We start from the raw sequence: 8,844 nt of genomic DNA, 5'->3' as shown, positions 1-8,844 counted from the left end.
GTCCGAATATCATCTACCTGGCCGAATAACAATACAGAAACCACATTTCGATTAACTGTTCGATGTTACACTCGTGGTATCTCTCTTGACTTGTATTCACTCGAACTTGTCAATATGACAATACCGTATGGCAGGATCAAGGCATTGTGAGTGACAGAGACAAACAACGCAGCTCACTCACTTCATAGAGCAGTGACAATGTAGAGGCGATAGTGCTCTGAACACCTGCTAGACGTGAGCCTTGGATGAGGCCTATTGTTGAATTTGTTTCCATTGTTTGGCAAAGTGACGCTCATACTAGCATTATGAATAGCTAACAATCTTTGTTTTTTCCTTTAATATATATAATAGATTGATTAAATACGGACTCTAACAATTAGTTAGGATCCACTTCCGTTTTCAGGACCTTGTACTTTTACTGTACCTACCTTATTTTCATTTTTATTTTTTGTGTACTTTTATTATTTAATTTTCTTTTTGTTTGTGTTTTCTTTCTTTTTTTCTAACATATTTGTGGCAGTAAATTAGTCACCTTTGGGACCCCCTCAAGGCAAGTCGTCTTGTGACTGGATGAGAAAATTTAAATCATAATATTTATTTACGGAAAGCCGTTTTCTGATACTTGTGATTGCATTTCACGTCCGACACTAAACTAATTAAGCTGATGATTACGATGATGTTATCGACCTATTTTGGTTTCATGAGACATATTCTGCAATAATACTCCTCGTACAGCATACAAGTACTAAAAAGTGGTGAAATTCGATTGACGCTCAAGCCTTATTTGGTCAGAAAACAAATTCTTGGCAGCATGCACTAAAATAAAAATCCTAATTTTTTATGTTTTGTAAAGCTGTCTGTATCTTTTTGGCAGGATGTAGATCCTGAATGCTTAATACCTACTAAAAGAGATGAAATATGTGTACATACCTTGTACGTTCAACTTCGATTCTCTTATGTGACTCTTATAGCATTCCAATAAACAATTTATGAGGTGGAAACGTGAGCGGCTGTTGGCTGATGTGACCTATATCGCATTTTCTATTTTTATGAGGGCGCAACATAGAGATAACAAATAATTTTGGAATGATTTTAACAAAAGTGTTGATGCTTAGAGTTAAAGAAGATTCAATGTCCCCAGCCCTTTCTTTCGGTCACATGCACAGCTCAACATAGCCTATATCATAACATAATAAAATGTCGTGAGCTCTGTATAAACTCAAGTGTTTTTTTTACTTTTTTGTGTTCTAACATTATAGCTTTCCCTTTCCCGTAATAATGCAGGGATAAAAACTGACCAATATCCTCCACTTTTATCTACATGCTTGCTGGGCTCAGGCTGGGCCCGACCGATGCGGTCCCTGATAAGGAGGCTCCTGCCCTGCTCTAATAATGCCAGTGTCCTTGCCGGTTACTGGGTTTCCCTTAGTGCTAATTTCTCCATAGTCGGTTATCTAACCGACAGGGATTGATTTATAAATTAAACGTCCATATAATTCATGACAGATGTGTCAAAAGTCAACCACTACTCCCTGGTTATGCTCTAACCGACTATCAGATGTGGACGCGATTCTACATACTCGTACATATTAAGTAAGTCATAGTAGTAAGTATATACAGGGTGTTAACTTAATTGCGTTGGAGCGGGAAATGGTAGATACAGCTGATGATACTGAACACGATAAGACATTAAAAAACGTATTTTATTTGCTTTAAGCTGACCAACATAAAACAGTTTTATTTAGTACATTTTAAAATTTCATAGTCACCCTATTCAGGTTTAAGTACGTTTGACAGAATGACCATGAACTTGAAAGTCAAGATCAAGGCCAAACAATTCAAAGCCAAGGTCAATAAAAAAGTATGCGTGCATCTGCACCACACTCGTGGAGCTACATCGTCAAGGTACCTACCGAGATTTTGGGTACTCAAAGTACCCAATCCATTGTAGACATTTCATTTTACTCCATAAGTATCACTTTATTGATACACAATTATCTTTTATGAATACAGAACATTTTCATTTTATGCTTCATAACATAGGTCACACGTATTCACAGCACAGCACAACATAAAACGAAATGAGGAACAAGGCTTGGTAATCAAAAGATAGAATTGTAGGTACCTTTTCCCTTTTAGGTAATACTTAATTGTAAAAAATGATTGTAAACAAGTAAACAACAATGACTGACTGACAGACTAGATCCACAGAGAAGGTAATGACTATCATAAATACTCCATGGTTATGATACGCGAGATTGTTATTATTCTACTGGTATTTAAAGTGAGGCCATACTTATTATAAGGATTCCCGTACTATTCGTCATCAAAGACGTCTCAATCGCAAGTACACAACACAAATCGAGATGAGCGAGTGTAAGTAAACCAATTCGTCATTGAAGTAGACCCTGTTATCATCCTGTTATGCATTGTGGTCTTTTAACTTTAGCTGCATACAGACCGGCCAAACGAACGCCAACGAACGGGTTTTGTTGACCTTCGTTGCTCAATCTGCCCCTGTATTATGTATGATAAATGTCCATCGGTGGGCGTTCGTTGGGCCGGTCTGTACGCATCTTTAGGTAATAAAAGAAAAATAAAATGTGGTGAGTATCAATACTAAACGCTTACCTTATTCTGAGTAAAAAGGTTTAATTATTGTTCTGAGCTCCTAGAAAGTCATAAATTATATTCTGTACTATCTATCAAACTTTATGACAATCAGCTGTTTAATTGTTGATTAGTATGTCATTAATCACCATGAATAATTTCAATTTTATTTAATAATTGTTATTACCTACTGTGTAATTAATTACAATCATAGTTACATCAAATAAATTATGAAAAGTGAAGTTGATAACAAATTTACAGTGTGTGTTCTTTTGCAATCGAATGTCTCATTGGTTATGTGTTTGTGTAGGGTGACCATGTTTTTGATTAAGGTAAAACTTTCCACTTTACTTTAGACTTTACACATAAATATTCAAGATTCTGATGTTTTTTTTCTTAGAAACGTGCTTGGTTAGACTAATACTAACCCCCATTTCCCGCTCAAACGCATTCTAGTTAACACCCTGTATATCCTCCTGACGCCCAGCCGTTATTTTATTTTTTAGGACTATCTGCCCACGGTCCTCACACAAGGACTATTGCGTTTACCTAGCTTACTGCCCAGAAACTTAAACGTGAATAAATGTCGCAAAAATTATTATATAGTGTTCCTAGTAGTATGTACGGTTAATGCATTAAAAAAGGAACCAGTTTCAATAGGTTTAAATTCGAAAATCATTAGTCCTCATGTGAGGACCGTGGGCAGTTAAAAAAAGTTTAATTTATTGGTAGGAAATATATTTATAAGGTAATTTGTCAGAAATAACAAAACTTATGAAATAAGAATCACTTAGGAACACATTTAACACTTTAAATCAGTCTCACATAAGTTTAGAACTTATATTTATTCTAGATAAACTCTTACACTTATCAACTATTATAATTATTGGGATCAATATAGGAACAAAATAAGATAAAATGAAAGGCTCAGCTAGCAACTCCTGGATATCATCATCACAAAATTCAAATTCTACGGGTTCATGGTGAGTCATTTATGTCATGTCATCGTCCTCCGAGAGATCTATGTCCGACATAGCTAAATCTGCTTCAATTTCTTGGATTTCGCATTATATTCTGTAAAAAAATACATAAATAAGTATATCTAAAATTATAGTATAGCGGTCCAGAGTCCTCAAGTGGGGACTAAAAAAAGATAAAAGATAAGATAAAAATTTATTTATTGTAAACATGGGTATACAAAATGGTGTTACAAAAATATCATAGGTAGTTCTCCATGCTTTGCACTATACAGTACGTACAACTTTTTGCTTACACTTTAAAATTCATGCAAATTTACAGTTTGTGATTCATAAAGAAGTAAAAATAAGTCCAAACTAACATTACACAATAATAGTAATATAATAATGAAATAGTCATATAGGTAGTAATAGTCATTAATTTATACAATAGATTTATAATATGTCATTTATGTAGTCATTAATTGTATAATAACATTTTTTTTGAAGAATAGTATTTAGTTTATTTTTAAATTGGATAAGGTCAAGACATCTTATGTTGTTAGGCAGTTTGTTGTACAGCTTAGGGCCCATACACACAATACTCTTAGTTAAGAGCGTAGTGTTATAGCGCTCAGTGAACAGCCTGTCTCTGTTGCGACCTAGTCTTGAAGTGACATCGGTCATTGTTTTAAATAAATTTGAATTTGTTTTTACAAATAGTAGCATCTCATAAATGTACAAGCAAGGAAATGTTAATATACTGTTGTTGATAAAGTATGGTCGACATGATTCAGTGCTTCTTAAATTAAACATTGCTCGAATGCACTGTTTTTGAGCTTTGAATACTTTATCTTTATCTGTGGAGTTGCCCCAGAATATAACTCCATATCGTAGTATTGAAGCTGCATTACCATGATAAGCAGTTAAGAGTGTTTTTAGATTTGTAGTACGTGAAAGTTTGTGAAGGGCGTACGCAGCTTTACTCATTCTCTTACATACATGATCTACATGGAATTTCCAGGACAGATTGCTGTCAATCAATAGTCCAAGAAAACGAGTGACGTTAGTGGTTTCAACCACCTTTCCGTCATGGCTGACATTTATGTGATCTGGTAGTTTTCTCTGGTAAAAATGCATAAGCTTAGTTTTCTCCAGGTTTATTAAAAGTTTGTTACCTGTAAGCCAGTTTATAACTGTGCCAAGTGAGTCATTTACTTCAATTTCATAAGATTGAGGATCATTGCATTCTATGAGAAGTGTGCTATCATCTGCGAATAGCACCATTGGAAATTTTGTGTGAAGGGGTAGGTCATTAATATATAAAATGAACAATAGAGGCCCTAAGACACTACCTTGGGGTACACCACGACTGTTTATCCTCTGTAGAGACCTATAGGTAGTTTCACATTTAGTGTCTAAATTTATTTTGGTTATTTCTACCAATTGGAATCTTTCGCTTAAATAGGATTCAATAAGCTTATGTATATTGCCACGAATTCCATAAGAATGTAGTTTCCTAAGTAAGAGTTTATGGTCGACTAAGTCAAACGCCTTAGTCATGTCCATAAACATTGCACAGCAGGGTTTTCTGTTGTCAATGTTAATCAGTGTTTGATGAAGAAAATTAAATATGGCCATGTTTATTGTTGTGTTTCTCCGGAATCCGTATTGTTCATTAACAAGGATATTAAATTTGACAAGATACTGGTAAATAGAGTTATTAATATATTTTTCGAGAATTTTTGAGAAAATGGATAACAGGGCAATAGGACGATAATATTGTATACATTCTTTGTTATTCTTTTTGTGAATGGGGATAATGACAGTGTTTTTGAGTCTCTTTGGAAATACACCCATTGTCATACATAGGTTCATTATGTAGCTTAATGGGAATGATATTGATTCAGCTACGGTTTTTATGACCTTAGTCGTAACTTCATCATGACCTACACTATTAGTGTTCTTTAGCTTTTTTATTATCTTTAAAATGTCAGTGGGGATGGATGGTGGCATGAAAAAAGTTTGATTTACATTGTCTAGTAGGTTAGGTTTAATGTCATTAGAGGGTAATTTAGGTTCGTCAATAAAATAGTTATTAAAAGCATTAGCAATGTCAGTTGGGTCAGTGATTATATGAGAATGAATGTCAATTTTTGAAATAGGCTCTTTTATGTTATTAAATTTTGAGTTTTTTATTATTTGCCACATAGCTTTGGACTTAGAATCAGCAGTTTCAATGAGATAGCCGTTTTGGGCTCGCTGTGTCAACTGAATTACTTTTTTAAATCTATTTGAATACATCCTAAGTTTATTTTTATTTTCAGTTGTTTTATTATATTGATATATCCTAAGCAATTCTCGTTTCCTTTTACTGCATTTTTTTATACCCTTACTTATCCACTTAGGCGTTTTCCTGAGAGAAATTTTTATTTTTTTCAAAGGGAAACACAGTTTATATAGAAGAGTGAATAGCTCTATAAAGCTAGTGTAGGCAGCGTTTGGATCGTCGCAGTCATAGACCTCAGAAAATGAAATGCTGTCAACATAAGATTTAAATTTTATTAGATTTTCATCACTGTAGTCACGACGTTGAATGAACCAGGATTTTAATGTGTATGACTTTTTGACTGGAAATTTAAGAAGTTGAGCAGTATGATCAGATAGACCGAAGTTAAGTACCTCACTATTACAGCCATTGGCATTGTGAGCAAAATTATCGAGGCACGTTTTACTGATGAGTCTTGTTGGTTCTCTTATTTCTAGTTTTAAATTAAATCTTAATAGTAAATTTTCAAAATATTTAGATTGATTATCATTACTTAATATGTCTATGTTAAAATCGCCGCACATTATAATTTTTTTATTGGACCTAGTCAGTTTTAATAGTAAAATTTCTAGTTTTTCATAAAATTCTGTCAATTTCGCTATATTTTTTGTGGGTGTTCTGTACAAGCATATGATAATGATTTTGTGTTGTAACAGTTCAATTGCACAACACTCAAATATGCCTTGAACAGAACTACAGTTAACTTCAGTAAGGACTTTATAGTCATGACCTTTCCTAACTAATATACAGCTACCCCCTCTTTTTTTCTTACGGGAATAACTAGTTGCAAGTTTAAAGTTTGGGATATTCAAGAATTCTTCCGTTTCTTCAATCATGAAGTGCTCGGTGATACAAATTAAATCAACATTTTTGTTGGAGTCGGAAAGTTCTTGCAGATGCACAGTTAATAAATCAGATTTTTTAATTAGTGAAGCAATATTCTGATGTAGTACATATATATGTTTATAAGCGAAAAAAGTTCGATGGTCTTTCTGGGTTGTTATCTTGTACTTTTTTCCTGCTTACAGCAGGTTGTACATCGATGGAGTTCTGAAGGTCCATTATTATGGACTTAATATTTAGAATTATATTTGCTATTCCATTAAAGTTTATTCTACCAGTACGTTGTGAGAACATGGAGTAAGTGAGGTCAGAGTTTGAGTCAAAAACTAGTGCATATTTATGAGTAAGCACGTCAAGGCCCATGAGGTTGTTAAACACTTCGACCCGGCAGTTATACAGGCCAGCTCCACAGATATAGGTCGGTAGGCATATAATAAAGTTTGTGTGATCCAATTTACGTATTTTCTCTCTTATCATAGTCACAAGTTCGATATAGTTGTTGGTACGCAAGAAATCCGATTCGCCAATTAGTATAATACAATAGTCAGATAGTGTGAAGTCTTTTAATTTATGGTCAATGTTTGCTAATAATAATTCTAGGTTTGCGTTAGTGTTCCTATAGTTGCAGTAAGTGAAGGAGGTCGAACTGAACTGATCTTCTAAAATTTTTAGGCTATCACTTGGTGTGCTGCTGCTCAAGAAACAAAGTTTGGTCTTCTTTTGGATTGAAGTTGATGGGTCATCCCTGCTCCTATTTTCGCAAATTTTACCCGCATTCTGCGTTGGTTGTGGTGTTGTAGTGGTTTTGGCTGGAGACATTTGGTTTTGTTGAGGTTGAGGATTTTTTTTTCCTTTCTTCGGGGTGGTTTCAAAGGATATTTTTTTATAGAGGTTTATTTTTTTTGCCATTTCTTCGAGTGACTGTTTTAACGATGAGTTTTCCATTGATAGGTTTTTTATCTCTTCGTGAGCTATTTCCAATTGCAGTTTCGTATCCTCTAACTCATGTTTTAGCTCCGCCAAACTATCATTTTCTTCTGAAGATATGTTAGGTAGACTATTGCTAGTATCTTCCAAAAAGCAAGATGAATTTTTTGTTTCATCATTGTCCGTTTGACTATGAGCTCTTCTTCTGAGGGTGATATTGGAAAAGAAATCCATTTTTTGTAAAATGGAACGTTATGTCAAAAATATATTCTGAGCTTGCAACACTGGAACAAGCTGTCAATCTGTGTTTGTTGTGATTGTCTGCGCGTGCGCCGGTTATTGGGTTGTTATTGGCCCAATTTTCAAAATATTTTGAAAAATAGACGTTGAATCGTTTGTCCAATATAAAATCTTGTGAAGTGGATAATTTTAAAGTGAAAATATGGCTTTCTCACCGCTGGTTTCAGGCTAAGATAAGCTGCCAAACAATCTTGAAGGTTAGTTCAGTGTTGAACAATTGCTTTCACAGTCTTCCAGGCGTAGTTTCACTAGTTTTAATAATTAATTGATGAGGACTTTAATAAATGCGTAATGTACGATCAGGCTCAGGGTTGCCACCGTTGATGACTGTTAAACGTTTATGTCATTGAGGACCACGGTACTCAGACGAGTACTAATGTAAATGGATGATCATAGAATATTATTTAGAACCTTAATTGATAAAATATTACTATTCGTCTCTTGCTAATATACTTAAAAATAAGGTTTTATTAAAGTTATTGTATTAAATGATTAGATCACATAAGTAAAATGAGATAACAACTTACTTAGTCGACGGTGGCCCCGCCATGGTTCCGTTTTTTGACGTTTGTACAATGAACGATTGATTATCCTCAGATGACACTTATGACAGCTGTCAGTGATGGAATGTTAAATCCATTGATGCAATCCCAAAAAATAATAGCGGTAAATTCAAATATGGTTCAAACACAAAGTATTCGTCCTCAGAGAAGGACCGTGGGCATTTAGTCCAAAAAAAAATATGTTATAGCTTGGGCAGTAACAACTATACTCGTTAAGTACTCACAGAAGGACCGTGGGCATCAGGAGGATATACATACATAAAATCCGTGGTTGTATAAAATTCCTACGATTTGTACTAAAACTATAAATGGAACA

The 8,844-nt window shown here is 34.3% G+C and overlaps 1 long non-coding RNA gene across 1 annotated transcript; it reads right to left on the bottom strand.

Annotated features, from left to right (window-relative positions):
* Positions 1–3,073: 3,073 nt before the first annotated feature.
* LOC119690620 lies at positions 3,074–8,777 on the bottom strand. Its single transcript, XR_007266727.1, has 2 exons — positions 8,493–8,777; positions 3,074–3,684 (listed from the first exon to the last, which is right to left on the bottom strand). It is a non-coding gene; the product is annotated as an uncharacterized LOC119690620 (long non-coding RNA).
* Positions 8,778–8,844: the final 67 nt, after the last annotated feature.

Source organism: Plutella xylostella, chromosome 10 (assembly GCF_932276165.1).
Source record: "Plutella xylostella chromosome 10, ilPluXylo3.1, whole genome shotgun sequence".
In the NCBI taxonomy this organism is placed as follows: Eukaryota; Metazoa; Arthropoda; class Insecta; order Lepidoptera; family Plutellidae; genus Plutella; species Plutella xylostella.
The sequence above is the reverse complement of the archived record's forward strand: the minus strand, read 5'-3'. Positions and strand labels throughout refer to the sequence as shown.